General features: G+C 44.0%; 1 protein-coding gene across 1 annotated transcript in view; it reads left to right on the forward strand.

Annotated features, from left to right (window-relative positions):
- Positions 1 to 19,874, forward strand: part of NALF1 (NALCN channel auxiliary factor 1) — an 824,722-nt gene that overhangs the window by 163,398 nt on the left and 641,450 nt on the right. The gene's annotated exons all lie outside the window — the stretch shown is intronic.

The raw sequence follows: 19,874 nt of genomic DNA on the forward strand, positions 1-19,874 counted from the left end.
CATCTAATTGTGCAACAAGAAAAAAGCACAAACCTCAAAAATAAACCATATATGAAAACTGTGATGGTGAATTAACAAATACAAATGGTATCACCATGCGAAATAGAAGCAGCTTATATTAGGGGATGTTTCTCAACATCTCATAGGTAGGCGTCACAAAACTTCAAAGCGCAAGAACTACCCGCAATCATACAAAAAAGAAAAATATATACATAGTGTAAATTTACAAAATTCAAAAGTGGTGATTGAAGAAATCTTTGAGTGCCCACTCACATGGTAGCAATTTTACCACTCTGGGTCTGAAATGAACAGCGTCCCGATTGCACACGCAGCCGGCTTCAGTCTCTCTGGCAGTGAGTCGCACTTCTGGGTTCCGAGGCTGCCTGAGTGCAGAGGATGCGCTCTCTCTGCTTGTGGCTCGTGCTTGTGGATTCCCTGATCTGTGACCCGTCAATCAGCTTCGTGTTGAGCGGAGAACTTGTAAGAGATGCGGGGACGGCAGCACCTGTGGATTTAGGGACCACCCTATGTGGCATTTCACTCAACGATGTGAGCTTCTTCAGGGGTGCAAGCAGGATCATATCGATCTCCTCTTACCTCTCCCATTATACTTTCAGTGTCTCTTTTGCTAACACCTCCTCCTCCTCTATTGATCTCTCTGTGGGGGTACCCCAGGGCTCTCTCCTTGGACCCCTTCTCTTTTCTCTTTACACACTCTCTCTAGGTGACCTAATCACATCTTTTGGGTTTAAATATCCCCTCTATGCTGACGACACACAAATTTACCTTTCAACCCCTGACCTTACATCTGCTATACAGACCAAAGTTTCTGAATGCCTCTCTGGAATATCATCCTGGATGGCCATCCGCCAACTGAAATTTAACATGGCAAAAACAGAGCTCCTTATACTTCCTCCCAAACCTGGCCCTACTACCTCTTTCCACATTACAATTGGAAATTCGATCATTCGCCCAAGCCCGCTGCCTAGGGGTTACACTTGATTCCCCTCTCTCATTCTCCTCTCATATTCAAAACGTTTCTAAAACTTGTCGCTTTTTCCTCCGCAATATCACAAAGATACGCCCTTTCCTCTGTCACTCGACTGCTAAAACTCTGACTCAGGCCCTCATTCTCTCACGTCTCGATTACTGCAACCTCCTGCTGTCCGGCCTTCCTGCCTCTCACCTGTCTCCCCTACAATCTATCCTAAACGCTGCTGCCAGAATCACTCTACTCTTTCCTAAATCTGTCTCCGCATCTTCCCTCATGAAATCCATCTCCTGGCTTCCGATCAAATCCCGTATCCACACTCAATTCTCCTCCTCACTTTTAAAGCTTTACATTCTTCTGCCCCTCCTTACATCTCAGCCCTAATTTCTCACTATGCACCATCCCAACTCTTGCGTTCTTCTCAAGGATGTCTTCTTTCTACCCCCTTTGTATCTAAAGCTCTCTCCCACCTTAAACCTTTCTCACTTTCTGCCCCGCACCTCTGGATTGCCCTTCCCCTCAATACCCGACTAGCACCCTCTCTATCCACCTTTAAGACCCACCTTAAGACACATCTGCTTAAAGAAGCATATGAATAGCACTGGGTAATCCTGGATACATGATACATAAAGCTTGGCCCCCTGCAGACGCATTTACTAGAATTCCCTCCTACTGTCTCTGTACGTTCTCCCTACCTACCGATTAGATTGTAAGCTCCTCGGAGCAGGGACTCCTCTTCCTTAAAGTCACTTTTATATCTGAAGCACTTATTCCCATGACCTGTTATTTATATTATTTGTTGTTTATATGATATGTATTACTACTGTGAAGGGCTGTGTACATTTATGGCGCTATATAAATAAAGACATACAATACAATGCTGTGTAGGGTGGTCCCTAAATACACAAGTGCTGCCGTCCCCTGCATCTCCCACACCCATGAGGTCTCCGCTCAACACCCAGCTGATTGACGGGTCTCAGACCGGGGAATCTGGAAGCATGAGCCACAAGCAGAGAGAGCGCATCCTCTGCACTCAGGAAGCCGGCATCAGAGGTCTCTTCTCACCGCACAGCTGACATGCACGTCATATACCGGGGAACCTGGAAATGTGACTCACTTCCTGAGAGACTGGAGCCGGCTGCGTGTGCGATTGGGACGCCGTTCTCTTCAGACCCAGAGTGGTAAAATTGCTGTTTTTATCTTTGGAGCATGTGAGTTGAATGAGCTCTATGCTCAAATTACTCTTAATATATATAAAGCTGTATTATACTATGTCTACCTCTTTTTTATCCTATGAATCGAGGAGTTCCAGGGTAAATTCTTTGCCAGAAGAAATCGATTGGCTAATCAAAACACTCTATTAGAAGGATATGGGCAATTAGATCTGGAAAACATTGCAATACTAGAGCTGTGGAGAGTGAAAGACCTCAGGGAGAAGGCCCATTTACTTATTTGAAAAACAAATCCACTTTTACACCCCCAGTGGAAACCTGTAGCAGTGTAGATGGCTTCACTCGTAGGGTTAAGAGGGACATTATGCAACTCAAACCAGAAATTAATCATTTCAATCTTAGCTACAGAGAACATGTAGCCTTGAAAGATCTGGAAATGGATGCCTCTATCATTATTTAACCGTCAGACAAAGGCGGAAATACAGTGATATTGGATAAATGTGATTGTTAAAGAATGTTTGCGTCTTCTGTCTGATAGACACTGCTATAAGATATTGACAAAGGACCCAACACAGGAGTATCAGAAAGAACTGACAGCGATGTTAACGAAGCGGAAAAATCCAAACTGATTTCTAAAAATGAATTCAATTTCATATCAATTAAATCTCCACAGATCGCTACCTTCTATTATCTTCCAAAAATTCACAAGGGGGTCTTACCACCCCCAGGCAGGTCCATTGTATCGGGCATCGATAATCTAACATCAAAGGCTAGTGAATATTTGGATAACTTTTTACGGCCATTTGTCTCATCCTTACCATCGTATCTGAGAGATACAAAGGATGCTTTACTTAAACTTGAAGATGTCTATATTGATGATCAAACACTTCTCGTAGGTCTTGATGTGGAAAGCTTGTATACAAGCATACCACACAAGACCGGTAGCCAGGTGGTTGGTTATTTTTTGCAAATAGTAATAGTAATAGTAAACAGTAATAGTATGAAAAATCAAAGAACAAAAATAGGAGCACATGAAAATGAAACCAGAAGAAACCAGAATTAATACATATATTTTTATCATGAAAAATCATTCATCATACAAAAAATACACATAATACAGTAATATAATAATATAATAATAACCTTGTCTAAATTGACACAAATAAATTATGCACGAGCCCTAGCCACACAGGAATAATGGATGTAAACACCCAAATGCACAACCCTAGATTGTGACAGGGAAGGAGAGGTGCTAGGAATGCAAGATGTTATAGAAAAAACAGACCTTAGGCACTAGAATTCCCCTTTGTGCTCCTCGTGGGAGGTAGGGCTCCACCAGCTACACAAACTGACCGTCGTCACGGACGTGCGTCGCTGCGTTATGACGTCACGGGAGATTGGGAGCTGCGGGGTGACACCGGGTAGCCGTGAGAGGGGGGTCGTTTGGAGAGACAGCGCGCTCAATACAAATTTTCAGTATGAAAAATCATAATGACTTTATATTAAGGTTATAGGACTTTACTCCCACCAAAAACGACTTCCTATTCAATGGCACTATATACCACCAAACACAGGGAACGGCCATGGGGACCACGGTCGCTCCCACCTATGCCAAGCTATATTTGGGCTGGTGGGAGGCAATTGTGGTCTTCGTGGAGGCTGTGGAGCAGTACACTATGCACGTAATGTTATGGATTCATTTCATAGACGATATCCTGCTGTTGTGGCGTGGTACTGAAGGTCACCTAAAGGTATTCCTTGCAATACTCAACAAGAACAACAATAATCTGAAACTCACACATCAAATAAGTAGAGACAACATTTTCTTGATCTTAGTATTTCAAGTAACAATGATGGGAGGCTGGTAACGACTATATTTCGTAAGACTACATCTACGAATAGTCTATTATTAGCCTCTAGTCACCATCCGAGGCACACCGTTGATAATATAGCCACAGGTCAATTTCTCCGTTTGAGACGGGACTGCTCCAGTGTTGAAGAATATCAAAAACAATCAAGTGATATGAAAGAGAGATTTGTTGCAAGAGGTCACAGCAAGAAGGTTGTGAATAGAGCATATAAACGAGCACTGGTAACATCAAGACCAGCACTATTGAGTAATAAACCAAAAATTAACACAAACAAGAATGTAGTGAGATTTATCGGGAGATATAGTGCACAATGGGGGAGTCTTAAGAACATCTTGTCCAAACACTGGCATATTTTGATGGAGGACAGTGACTTGCAAACAGTCCTGCAGGAACATCCAAGTATGACCAGCAGGCGTGCACGTAACCTCAAAGACCGCCTGGTTCATAGCCACTTCCAAGATACTCCAATGAGAACGTGGCTAGGACCCAAACCTACAGGTACTTACCGTTGCGGCAGATGTAAAGCCTGTGAAACCATTAAGTGTACACAAACGTTTACTGACTCTCAAAATACAAAAACCTTTACAATAAGGGAATTCATTAATTGTCAGACAACAGGGGTGATCTACCCGATAAACTGTGTATGTGGGGAAGACCCACAGACCCTTTAAAACCAGAATTCTAGAACATCTGGGGTCTGTCCGCAATCAGGTTGACACCCCTGTATCCAGACGTCTTGCGTGAGCATGGAGGTGATAGCAAGGTGCTACAATTTAATGGCATTGAACACATTTCTTGGGGTATCCGCAGGGGTGACTGGGACAAAAGACTCCTTCAAAAGGAGTGTCGGTGGATACACAATTTACATACGATAACACCAGATGGATTGAATGAAGGTTTCCTATTTTCACCTTTTCTATAAAAGAATTGTGCGAGAGCATGGTATACAGTTTAATGACTCTTAAAGTCATACAAACCGTATTGACCTCTTAAAGGGCGGTTTTACATCAGTACCAATACATTTCTACATCACTGATGGTCTTTCATCGCTGTTTTATACAGCAGATCTATAGTATCCATCCTAGTTACATCAAGGTCACTTTTGGAGCTCCCCTTTTGTTCCTTTACCTTGCTGACATCTCACTGCATGATGAATTCAAAATACATATATTTTTGTCTCCTGGTTTTTGTTTGTTTGATTTAGGATAAGTACCACTTTAAGTTCTAATCAGCAAAAATGAAGGGGAATTTTATAGAGCAGATAACTAAACATTTCTTTTTTAGTGTTTTTTTTGCTACCAAATATACAGAATGGCACTTTACAAGTAAATTGTGCTTTAAAAAAAAGCACTATTCAGGAATACTACGCATGATTTAGTGCCTCACCCAATAAGATATTGGGATTGGAGGCATTTACTTAGACACACCCATGAGAGAGCATATATATGAAAATAAAGTAAGCTGTGAGTGTGAGTATTGTTAATAGCTTACTCTATTTTTATGACCTGGAGACTTTCTGTCTCCTGTAGGCCACTTTATATAATACACTATACCATATGCGTTTCTCATAGTTCTGTGTCTGACTCGCGCTTCCCTTGTTTTTCTTATCTATTAAGGTTGTACCCCTTCATTGCCTTAGCGGCTCGATGCTAAGGTAATGAAGCTGTTTTAATATAAATGTTAATACTAGTGTAGATGAACAGGGGATTTCCAGAGCAGAACCGCGTTGATTTCAGGTATGGGGACCCCCTTCTTCCAAAGAGATACAGGCCCCATTATGGGGTGCTGGTGTCCCTGTGCATGATTTGAATCCCCCTGTCACGTGACGCAGGTGCTTTCAAAGCACAGGAGATACTGGCACCCCATAACGGGGCCTGTATCTCAGGAAGCAGGGGGTCCCCGGACCTGAAATCAATGTGGTTCTGCTCCAGAGACCCCCTCTACTCTGGAGACCATATCTGAATAATAGTTTGTTTGCACATTACAGTACTGTATGTGTTTGGAGGAGGTGTATTTATTGAAATATAGGCCATCTTTGTTTTTTTTTTACAACACGAATGGTACCGCAGTCCAGCAGGGACCCATGGGGACCACCCGAAGACACCTGGACGCCCACGGGGATCACCCGCGACCCCCCGCCAGCCTATGCTATCAATCATGTGTTCAAATAAATAAATAATGGTTTTATGTTGGGGCACAGGGAGTGGGTTGTGTATTGGTGCTTACTACATATTTTAATTTAAATGTTATTACTAGTGTAGATGAGCAGGGGTTCTCCGGAGCAGAACCTTGTTGATTTGAGGTCCAGGGATCCCCTGCTTCCTGAGATACAGGCCTCGTTATAAGGTGCCGGTATCTCCTATGCATTGAAATGTCCTGCGTCACATGACCGGGACATTTCAATGCATAGGAGATACCGGCACCCCAAAACGGGGCCTGTATCTCGGGAAGCAGGGGGTCCCCAGACATTAAAAAAACACGGTTCTGCTCCGGAGACCCCCTGCTCACCTACACTAGTAATACAAATTACATTAAAAAAAATAATAATTTCGTCCGAGATTTGCGCAGAGAGAGGCGTCTCTCTCTCTGCAACAGAATCAACTCGCTGGGTGAGCCCTTTTCAGAGGGCCGATCATCTCGTCGCCGGCTACTGGCCCTGTTTACAAATGTTGGCATGACTGGTATTCGGGGCTTTCTGCATACCGTAATAGCAACGCTGTCCAAAATGGGGAATTAAAAATCGGACTTTACTACATGGGGCCCTTAATTATTTTTTTTTTAAATTCAACTCAATGCAATTTTTATGAGTCTTAAAGCATCCTTTGATTTCTGTAGCAGGTTTTAGCACACCTCCCAAGCAGTGTGAGATCTTTGCAACACTTTCCTGTTTGTGATAATTTGTTGCTAATGTTCCCAGCAGTTTCAGCTGTAAAATGTAACCATGGATAATGGTACCTTAGTAATATAAGGATACATTGTAGCTGCTGAGTTACACAGACTGAAGCAGCCATTATGTTAGTCACACAATCAGTATTTTTACAGATTAATAACAGGAACACCAAACGATTGCCATTTTATGTACGAATGTAGAATTATACATTGTCACATGCTTACATATACAAATGATTTAAAAAAATGGGGTGGAGGGGGGGGATGTTGTATGGCTGCTTTAATGTTTTCATCAAATATTTTTATAATCTTAGTAAAAAAAAAAAATCCTAAAACATTATGTTATGCGACTATGGGGATTATAAATGGGGATTATTAATTGAAGTGCAATAGTGCTGATTGGTCAAAATCGCACAAGTCAATTAGAATTTACATGCCCAATTTGCACTATCACAATTCAATGAATAACCCCACATGTATCAAAGTCTTCCGGCTTCAAATGTGGGGAAAATAACTAGCACCAGATTTATCCAAGAACACATTTGCATACAGTGAGATTTTTTCCTTGCTGATTTTTTTTTTGCACCACTTTTTGAATCAGTTTTGCAGTCTGGAGACTTTGATACAAAACCCGCTAGGAATCATGTGAAATGCGTTTTTTTATGCATGTTTCTGAATGTTTTTTATATACCGTAAGTACTTAAGAATACCATTTTTGAATGTCTTAGCTGCCTCTATGGGTAGTCACGCTACAGTTGAAATTAGAGAAGCAATCCTGTCAACAATTTTCTTCCTTATCCCATCGGAACAAAGGGGATCCCCTGGAGCTGATTGGTAGTTCCCCAAAGCAGCAAGCCTGGGGTGCACCTGGTAAATTAGAAAATCTAAACGATCTGGTCAGATCTCCACCACATCCAATAGAAAAGCTGCAAGGTCATCAGGGAGCTGCTGATGTTGCTTTCTGTTGGTGACTCGGCAGTAATGTTTGTCAAAAGCGGCACCGCCAAATTAATCAATTCCAATGGAATTTCACAAAATAATGTAATAAAAACATTGGTATAATTACATATATTTGCATGGTCTTAGTGGGGGGTCTTAAATTACTAAAGATTAGCATTGGAGATTGCTGGAAATTCTTTAACAAAGTCTTAAATGTTACACTACATAATCAATTCACATGTAAACATTTACTAAAACTGTATTTTATCTATAAAGTAACCCTATTTGCAACTTTACTGAGCTAGCAAAAGCATAACTACTAATCACCGAATAATAAAAAAGCTTACAATTTTGGACAATAGAACAAAATAGTTACAGTTAAGATACTGTATGCACATGGCAAAAGACAAAAACTAATGAAAGACAGCAGGAGGTCAATTCTATTTAATTACTATTGTTCAGAACCCAGTTGCAAATAATGAGCACTGTATTATGTATAATAACAATAAATTGTCAGCAAGGGCAAGACTTGGATAAGCTGTACCTTAAAAGCTTCTACGCATCATAAACAAGATTCTGTAAATTGACGAGCTTCATTAATGATTTCCTTGGGAAATTTACCAAGGTATGGGACCACTAGATGAGAAAGACCCTAATACCAATAAGGCTTTATGATCTAAGTCGATTCTATGATATTGCCATTACAATTTTATACTCTTATACTCAATTTTATACTCTCAATAGAAGATGCAAAGTCATTGGAGGTGGCTTCTTATTGGTCTGTGTCAGTGGCCATGATCGATATTGCATGAGAGACACTGGCAACTTGAACAATAATTATCTTAGAATCTGGGGGGTCCATATTGCTGAAAATAGCACTGTTCGGCTCAGCAGACTCCCATTGATCCAAACCATGGTGCAACCAGAAATTCATATTGAGGGGTGCATTTTTTTTGTTTGGTAAATAAATAAATATCAACATAATTACTGTTAAAGCGGTGTTTCAGCTTCATTATATTTTGGAGGAACAATGTAATTTTCTTCTGATGGTTTTTCACTCTGTGTTATTATAGTAGCTCTACACAAGTAGAGATTTTGTTTTGATCTTTACATAATTGTTTAGTGAAGTAATTGAGAAGCAATATTTTTTTTCTCTTCCTCATTATCAGAGTTGCTTGGTAGATGTCTACAATCCATCTATTATATCCATCTGGCCAAGCATGCAGGCGACTGTGCCCGGTCGATTAGCCGGTGAAAGGTATAGTCTGTCAACGAAGTGGACTGAGGCCACTTTAAGGAATGGGGTGGTGCATTCCGTGGGTTGAGATGAAAGTCCTCAGTTATCACAAATAAGACAAAAAAAAATATTGGGATATTTTAGCACACAAATGATAGATTGCTGCCATGAAGTGAGCAAGATGATGTCTATTTTGAGTAAGTGATTAGTCTTCTGTTATATTGCATGTGTATTTGAATTTATTTTTCTGTAAGTCAATCTGTTATTCTTTGTGTCGGGGGTAAAGGTATCAGTCTACGTATCTTTTAATGTTGTCATGTTTCCAACCTCCCAGTTGTGCCATACAGTATTACAAATAATGTAAATCCTAAGCATGATTATGAAGTTAAACTGATGTTAAATCACAAAACCTGGTATAAATCCAAGAAATGTATTTGTAATCACTGCGGCGAGCCAATGCTTGCCAATGTCCATTTTAAGATTAATTCTGTTCCCAGGGCTCTATAAATAAAAAAATGCACTTCATTCTACAGTATATAGTACAGTACATCTGTATTATGAGAGCACCAACATAATAGTGCTAGGTCAATCTGATCTCTCTGCAGTTTGTATTACTTTTAAAGCAGCAATTTAATGTGACCATTTCTAGGAGGATGGAGAGGTTTATTAACTTGAACCGTGGGGTCTCCCAGAGTTGATCATGGTGCCCAGAAGCCCGAGGACCCCCTGCTCTTGAGATATTACTGTTCTTGTTCGGAGGGAAGAATATTTATTTGCTCAATCTGGGGCTGGCAGCATAAAGGTACAACATTAACATTACAGTTTTCTATGGGTGACCCGAAAGCCATGTTTATGTTTTTTTTGTGTAGAACATGTGCCTTAAATACTAACATATCTTGGGGGGGCCTAGACTGTAGGGGACAGTGTATTACTTCTGGGTACCTCCTGGTTCAGATAAACTTTTTTTTTTTAAATTGGGGATGATGGAGGATTGTTGTTTTAACCACTTTAGTGCCGGGGTTCCTGTCACCTTCCTGGTCACAGTCCCCTCTAGCGAACATGTAATTGTTCTCCTGTGCACTCATGTACTTACTTCCTCCCTTCATTGACCTTGATGGAAGGGGAGAGTCCTCCAATTCCCTTTATTATGTGGCAGTGCTCCAATTGAGTGCTGATTGCTAAGGCCCCCCCCCCCAACAGCAATCCTGATAACGTACAGAATACAGGGTGCCACCATCCAAGACATACGCCGAAAGTTTTTAGAGGATTGAATCTGTAAAACCCTTAATTTGTACAGTGTTTATATAAATAATAACCTATTCAATATACAATGGATGAACAAGTAACAATCCTGGGGAAAGCTGATTATATGAGCTTGGAAGCAGCGGATTCAAGTGAAATTGAGTTTTTGGCCAATGGCATTATGATCAGCTGTTTGAGACCTTATAAAATAAGCCCATAAATTAATACAGCCTTGTTTTACATAAATTAGGCCACGGGTAGAGATGGGCCAATTGGTTTTGTGAATATGGATCCGCAGCAGATCGACCAGTTCTTTGGTCTGCAGATTTCAGAGGATCAATGTCAAAAAGAGCAATTCATGTTTTGCAGATTTTTATTATTATAACCAATACACTCCACAGGTTCTGCAACCCATGAATGGATTTGTAGAATTCAATCCGCGGATTCAGCAATCCATTGTAGGATTCTGAAGAATCTGCCAACAAGTTGCTGAATCCGCAGATTGGATTGTACAAATCCGTCCACGGGTTAAATCCAATGGCGGATCTTGATGAATCCGCAGGGATTGAAACTGCCTAAATCCATTTTTGTATTTTACACCGTCAAACATATTTTGTGGGTAACATCGGTGAACATTCGGGAAACGGATTTGGGCGGATTCACCCATCTCTAGCCACGGGTTTCGGAAGTTAATAAATAAAAATATATCAATTTAGCATATAAATTGTATTATTTTAATTAATGAACTTGTTCAGGAATAAAAGCAAAGAAGTATACAAAACACAAGCATAAATACATTTACTTCTAAAGCTACCTGTATGAAATATGAAACTCCTTTTTTCATTCAACACCAATGGCTTGAATACTTGGCTGCCCTTGCCACTTAAATGACATTGATAGTCCTTGCCCCTTAAATCACATTTCAGAGCTCTATTTTAAACCTTATGCATATCTAAATTTCAGTTGCACGGTAGAGCAATAAATGTACGATCTGTCCCTGAACGCACATAGAATATTGATACACTCTGCACTCTACAGTAAATCATCTGTTGACCAGAAGTATCCAAAGCAGAGTTCTGTGAAACAAAATATAACTCTATTGGATTGGCTCTGTGTGCTTTGGCCCAAACCAGAAATGAAGCAAACCCTAAGTTTCAATTCACACTCGAGGAAACCCTTAAGAAAAAGTGTTTTAGCTACATTATCTCCATTTAACCTTTACAGTGCCATTATGGTTAGGGGGACCAGATTTTCAAAACGAAAAACCGGGACACATTATTTATAAAACAAATTACATCACGTGACGTCCCCCGTTGCTATGACAACGAGACACTGACGTCAGGCGGTGACATGTTGCTATGACAATGTGGCATCACGTGATGCCTCGGCACCATAATGCATCCCGTTGTCATGTCAACTTGATGCCGCGTGACGTCACAGAGCGTCTCGTTGTTATGGCAATGTGTATTACGTGACGTCGCGCAACCATGTTGACAGAATTTGGAGGGGAGGATACAGCCAAAGGCAAGATTAATAAATATATAATAAAAAGATCTAAAAAATGTTATCTCCACACAGAGCCACTGACCCACACACCCACACACCCACACAGAGCCACTGACCACACACAGAGCCACTGACCACACACAGAGCCACTGACCCACACACAGAGCCACTGACCCACACACCCACACACACAGAGCCACTGAATCACACACCCACACACAGAACCACTGACCCACACACACAGAGCCACTGATACACACACACACACACACACACACACACACACACACACACATACACACACACACTCACTCACTCACTCACACACCCACACACAGAGCCACTGACCCACACACCCACACACAGAGCCACTGACCCACACACCCACACCACCATTGACACACACAGAGCTACTGACCCACACACTCACACAGAGCCACTGACCCACACCCAGAGCCACTAACCCACACCCAGGTCCACTGAACCACACACAGAGCCAGAACCACACACAGAGCCACTGCGCCACTGAATCACACACAGAGCCACTGACCCACACACACACTGACACAAACACACAGACACTGACACACACGCACAGAGCCACTGACACACACGCACAGAGCCACTGACACACACGCACAGAGCCACTGACACACACAGCCAAACGCACAGAGCCACACGCACAGAGCCACTGACACACACAGCCACACACACAGAGCCAAATGCACAGAGACACACCCACACACCCACAGAGCCATTGACACACACGCACAGAGCCACTGACACACACACGCACAGAGCCACTGACACACACAGCCACACGCACAGAGCCACACGCACAGAGCCACACGCACAGAGCCACACGCACAGAGCCACTGACACACACAGCCACACACACAGAGCCAAATGCACAGAGCCACACCCACACACCCACAGAGCCACCGACACACACACACACACACACACACACACACACACACACACACACACACACACACACACACACACACACACACACACACACACACAGCCAGTGACACACACACAGAGCCAGTGACCCACACACCCACACACCCACACACAGAGCCACTGACCCACACACCCACACCACCATTGACACACACAGAGCTACTGACCCACACACTCACACAGAGCCACTGACCCACACCCAGAGCCACTAACCCACACCCAGAGCCACTGAACCACACACAGAGCCACTGAACCACACACAGAGCCACTGTGCCACTGAATCACACACAGAGCCACTGACCCACACACACACTGACACACACACACAGACACTGACACACACGCACAGAGCCACTGACACACACAGCCAAACGCACAGAGCCACACGCACAGAGCCACATGCACAGAGCCACTGACACACACGCACAGAGCCACTGACACACACAGCCACACACACAAACCCAAAATTTATCTGAGTACGTCGACACCTTTCTACAAAAATATGCCACAACCAGTAGATCATATCTTAAAGATGCCACACAGGTTTTAAACATTTTAAATAACATCAAATGGCAGGAAAACTACATTCTAGCTACCTGCGATGTTAAATCGCTCTACACTTGCATCAAACACACAGACGGTGAGGGAGCTATAGAGCGAGTATTACTAAAAGACTCAACCATCCCAGAGGAACAACGCAAATTTATTTTAGACAGCATAGGTTTTATTTTGCGCCACAATTCATTTTGGTTCAACGGTGACATTTTTCTCCAGTTGTGCGGCACCGCGATGGGGACAAGGTTTGCGCCTAGTTTTGCAAACATTTTTATGGCGGATTGGGAGGACAGTCACATCTGGTCCGAACATCCGCATGGCGCGAATCTTGTCTCCTGGCATCGCTATATCGACGATGTGCTGCTCATATGGAGGGGAACCGAAACAGAGTTAGATCATTTTATCAGTTACATTAATACCAATGAAGTTAACCTAGAGTTCACTTCAGAACACAGTAAAACTTCTCTACACTTTTTAGACCTCACGAATTTTTGTGGAAAATAATATATTAAAAACAAAAACATTTTTTAAACCGACCAACGCGAACAACTATTTATTGAACACTAGTTGCCACCATTCCAAGTGGCTTAAGAACATCCCTTACGGACAATTACGCAGAATAAAAAGAAATTGCACAGATCCAGAGATTTACCAGGAACAGGCTTTAATTTTAAAAGATAAATTCCTAGAACGAGGTTATGAACCTAAGATACTAGATGCTGCACTTAAAAGAACGGAATTAATCCCGAGGGAAAACCTTTTAAAATCTAGAAATAAAACTAAGGACACAAGCTTCCCTTTAGCTTTTATCACAGACTATAGCACTGATTCTGGTAAAATAACTGCAGTTTTAAAGAAACATTGGCACATAGTGCAGAAAGACCCTATTTTAAAGGACCACATTCCGTCTATACCAAGGGTCATTTTTAGAAGGGCTCCAACGATAAAAGCTAAGTTAGCCCCGAGCGTATTCAGGAGGGAAATAACAAAACATATCCAACATTGGCTACCCCCCGCCCCCAGTGGGCTTTTACAGTTGTTTCAGCTGCAAGGCCTGCAAACAGGCAGTGAAAGATGAAAAAAACAGTTTTATCTCAAATATTACGAAAGAAAAATTTAATATTAAAAATCTAATTACTTGCCAGACGGAGTATGTGGTATACCTGCTGGCGTGCCCATGTGGTCTCCAATACGTGGGCCGGACATCTAGGCCCTTGAGAGTCCGCGTGTTGGAGCACGTGGGCAATATACGTAAGCAGGTTATGACCCATAGTGTCTCCAGACATTTCAGTCTGTCACATGGAGGAAATCCAGAGGGGCTTTTATACAAAGGCATAGAGAAAGTTGAGGCACATTGGAGGGGTGGAGACCAGCTTAATAAACTCGCACAACGCGAGACGTTCTGGATTTACAGACTCCAGACTCTAGCCCCAAAGGGTCTTAACATAGACATAGACCTAGGGGCATTTTATTGAGCAGACATTAATCCAAATCATCCCTCCCACTATTTTAGGAGTCTATTATTATTTTTAGTTATCAACCCTTCATGTTCCAGTGCATCTCTTCCTCCCCCCCCATCTTCCCTTCCCCAACACCCCCAGTCCCACCCCTCCCCCCCCTCTCCCCCTGTCCCTTAGTCTAATTTTTACACGATATATCTCATGCCTAATTATAGGGTACTAATTATGTTTTTGATTCATCTTGCAGATTTGGATCATCAAATATACTATTTTCAAGGTGAAGGGTTCACATAGCCACGATTATATATTAATTGTTTTTTAAATAAAAATGTTTTAAATTGTTTACAGCACTTTTTAAATATTAAATATTAATTTATTTAAGGTATTTTATTATACTGGTATGCATAGGATATAATTTTTATTCCCGGCCATCAATGATGTTTATAATGACTTGTGCACAAGACTGTAATTTACACTTTGAGATTCTCTTAACTACATTCCACTTTTTTGCTTAATTAAATAATGACAATGGTTAAAACCTTTTTAGAACATACTTTCTACTATCTATTCAAATGTTTCTTGGAAATGTTAATGTATTAAGACAAAAACGAGATCAAGCAGAGTCCACCATATTTTAATCAGAAGTAACTTTTCCTTTAGCCACAGAAAGCACCATGTTTTTTACTGAGTTAGGGTGATTGTGACGTTACGAAAATCGATCTAAGGACGATTCTAATAAAGCTAAACTACATACACTACATGTCTAATAATTCACTTAGACCAGCTGTTCTTAGAAGATTGAGGGGGGTGTATTAGTCTGGATGGCCGCAGTATATAAAGGAGGAGCGGCGTACCATACCCATTCTAACTATGGAGCCTGAGGAAGCCCATAGGGCGAAACGCGTTGCTCAAAATCCCCCAGATATTTTGATCTGTTGCGGCCACCGTCGGGAGCAGGACACGGGAAGTACAGAGCTCTATCCGGATGCGGAGCGAGTTACTGCAGCACCACGAGACCTGCTAAACATCCCCTAGAGACTGGCTTTTAATCCCATCCCACACCGCAGCTCACTAGTTGAGTAAGCGGGGTCTGTTGTTTATTTAAATTTTTTGAATAAAGACTTTAGCCTTGACTCTCTGGGCTCACAATTTTATTCATCATTCCGGGAGTGAGAAAACAACACCAGAGGCTGCTACAAATTCCCCACCCTAGGACGATAGAAACAACTAAAGATACCTTTCCAAGTGTGCACTCACACTTGGGCGTGTGAGTAGTAATACTTTGATATATCTTTTTCATCCCCCCTACTACTTGCTACTTAGTTAAGTTGTGCAATTTGGAGCAGTGGGACTACACCTGGGAGCCCAAAGATACCACCCCTTAGAGCGCACCTACACATGCCCGTGTGAGTGTTTGTTAAAATCTTAATTTTAAAGATTATAACCTCTGGTTATAGTGTTCCCTTGTACATTTTGTTCTTGTTTTGTTCATATTTTGTTCCTATTTGTATGCATTTATTCCGAGAGTGACACCACACATAAGAAAAAGGAGAGAAAAAGCACGGACGAGAGGCAGAGACCGAACCTACAAGACAAAGAAGGTGACATCACACCAATAAAGAAAGAAAGGAAGAGCTTAGACGAGAGGCGGAGATCGAATCCACAAGGAAAAGAAGTGAGGACGTAAAGATACCTTGATGCGCAAGCATTTGCACAAGGCCGTGTGAGTGTTTAAAACTATTTTAGATTTAAAAACATCCACTTTAGCACTTCAGAGTCTTACACACCTGAATCAGACTGTACCATACTCTATTATTCCACCAGTGCTCCCCCATCCCCTTCTCCTGTCTCCTTTATTTTGAAGGATCCTGGGTAGATCCTCTCTTGGGGTCGTTAGAGTCACAGGAGGAAAAGAAAGAGAGGGAAACTTTGCCCACTACCAAGGTTGTTATTACACCCTTATCCAATTTTTAATTATCTACAGGTAGCGCCCGGGTATTTCTGTTCTATAGACACGTCCTTACACTGGTGCCTGAACTGCTCGACCACCGTAGTTTCAATGCCACGTGACCTTACGCGTTTCTTCCGTCTCAGCAGATTTCATTAGGGGATGGACTCCAATTGAACTGTCTGATGTTAAATAGTCCCTTTGACCAATAAAAAATGTTTTTCCACAGCTGTGTTCAGTTCAATTGGTGTCTTTCGATTAATCTGTACTTGGTGCAATTAGTATTATATATATATATATAAACATACGATACCGTTCACACGGGAATAAGCAGACAGCACTCAGGTTTGTGAAAAATAAACATATATTATAGAAAAAAATGACACAAATCACCAACATTTCGGACTCACAAACGGGCCCTTCCTCAGGGTTGTGCACTATTGTAGCTACTGCAGATGGTAATAAAGCAGGTACATTCTTTTATCTCAGGTCCCAGACCTTCTGGATGGTACCTAGGCCCGTTATCAGACTTAAGGCCTGGTGTTTCTCTTCAGCCCCCTGAGGGGCTGAGGGCACGTCTCTATCCCAAGGGGAAGAGATTCAGACTGACTGCCGCTGAGCTCGCTCATGCTTGAGAGTGGTGACGACACAGCTCTCCAAGCATGAGCGATCACTGTCCTGCAACATTTTTAGAGCAGAAGCGGAGGGGGGGGGGGAGGGGTTGGGGGGCTTGGCTATTACGGGAGGGGGCATGTCATTGGCTGGATAGGGGCTGTCTGTGTGTGTTTCTGTGTGTGTTTCTGTGTGTGTGGGTTTCTGTGTGTGTGTGTGTGTCTCTCTCTCTGTCTCTTTGTGTGTGTGTCTCCATTTTCTCTCTACCCCCTCCCCTCTCTTCCGACCCAACCTCTCCCCTTCCCTCATCTCTGACCCCCTATTGCTCTCTCTCTTCCCCCCATTGCTCTCTCTCTCCTCCCACCATTGCTCTATCTCTTCCCCTCATTGTGCTCTCCTCCCCCATTGCTCTCTCCCCCGCCCCCCGCCCTCTCTCACCCCTGCTCTCTCACTGCCCCCCCTGCGCTCTCTCTCCCCCGCCTCCCTGCACTCTCTCTCCCCCGAACCCCCCCTGCGCTCTCTCTCCTTCACCCCCCTGTACTCTCCCCTTACCCCCACGCGCGCTATCTCCCCCCCCTGCGCTCTCTCTCCCCTCCTCCCATACGCTCTGTCCCCTGCCCCCCCTTGTGCTCTCTCTCCCCCGCCCTCCATGCGCTCTTTCTCCCCCGCACCCCCGTGTGCCCTCTCCCCTGCCCCCTTCTGTGCTTTCTCTCCCCGCCCCCCTCGCGCTCTCTCCCCCACCCCCCCGGCGCTCCTTCTCCCCCGCCCCCCTTGCGCTTTCTCTCCCGGCCATCCCCCCTCTCTCTCCCAATCCTCCCCCCTCTCTCCCCCTTGCTTTCTCTCCCCCCTTGCTTTCTTTCCCCTCGCTCTCACCCTTCCCCTCTCACTCTCTCCCCATTCTCCCCCTCTCTCTCCCTTCCCTCCCCTCTCTCTCTCCCCCTTCTCCCCCCCTCTCTCATTCCCTTCTCCCCCCTCTCTCTCACTTTCTTTCCCCCCCCTCTCTCTCCATTTTCCCACTCTCTCTCTCCCTTCTCCCCCCTCTCTCTCCCTTCTCCCCCCTCACCACACCATTCCGTTTGCCCCCACCACACCACTCTGTTTGCCCCTCACCACACCACTCCGTTTGCCCCAACCACACAACTCTGTTTGCCCCCCCACCACAACACCACTCCGTTTGCACCCACAACACCACTCCGATTGCCCCCCAACACACCACTCCGTTTGCCCCCCCACCACACCACTCCATTTGCACCCCCCACACCACTCCCTTTGCCCCCACCACACCACTCTGTTTGCCCCCCACCACACCACTCCATTTGCCCCCCCCCCCATCACCACACCACTGTTTGCCCCCCACCACACCACTCCGTTTGCCCCCCCCACACCACTCCGTTTGCCCCCCCCACACCACTCCGTTTGCCCCAACACTACCACACCACTCCGTTTGCCCCCCCCACAACACCACCACCACACCACTCCATTTGCCCCCCCACCATCACAATACTCTGTTTGCCCACCACCACACCACTCCGTTTGCCACCCCTCACCACACCACTCCGTTTCCCCCCCACCACCAGACCACTGTTTGCCCCCCACCACACCACTCCGTTTGCCCCCCCACCACAAAGCACCACTCTGTTTGCCCCCACCACACAGCACCACTCCATTTGCCCCCCCCACCACAGAGCACCACTCCGTTTCCCCCCCCACCTCACAGCACCACTCTGTTTGCCCCCCCTCTTCCGCTTCTCTCTGCTAAATTCAGTGTTTGTATTTTGTGTGTGAAAGGGCATTAGAACACACCCTCTATTCCCATTGGTCAGAGCAGGGACCCTGCTCTGAGCTCGAAAGCTCCCTTGTCTCCCCAAGCACAACGCTTGGGAGAGCATGTGTGAACGCGCATGAGCGTGCGCAAAGCGGGAGAGGGGAAGCTGTAATGCACATTGATTAACGTAAGCGCGCCAAGCACAAAGCGCTAAGCGCGGACCTCTCCAGCGGGGACTCAGCCTTAGTGCAGAATGGGAGGGCACCAGGTCTGCACCCAGGATTGGGTAAACACAGGTCAAGTCCCACCTCCACTCCTGCCACTCAAGGAAGCTGGAGGAGGAGTAAACCCAAGATAAGGGGCCTGGCACAGCTTTCATTTATCAGGACTTATATGACAGGGAGTGCAGACTGGTAGCCACCAGGCATGGCTACAGACTTTGTGTCCACACATTTTAATCTGTTCCGTAACTGTTACATACGCCTATATCTCTTACAATGTCTTGTATATAACGTATAACCCTGCTCACTTAATGTAACTATGTATTTGTCATCATAACTCTGTGCCCAGGACATACTTGAAAATGAGAGGTAACTCTCAATGTATTACTTCCTGGTAAAACATTTTTATAAATAAATGGGAACCATTGTTCTTGAGCACAGCAACAAGAGCAGTATGATCTATCATTTCAATGTTAAATGTTTGTGTGTTTTTTTGT

This window comes from Ascaphus truei, chromosome 3, assembly GCF_040206685.1.
Source record: "Ascaphus truei isolate aAscTru1 chromosome 3, aAscTru1.hap1, whole genome shotgun sequence".
NCBI lineage: Eukaryota > Metazoa > Chordata > Amphibia > Anura > Ascaphidae > Ascaphus > Ascaphus truei.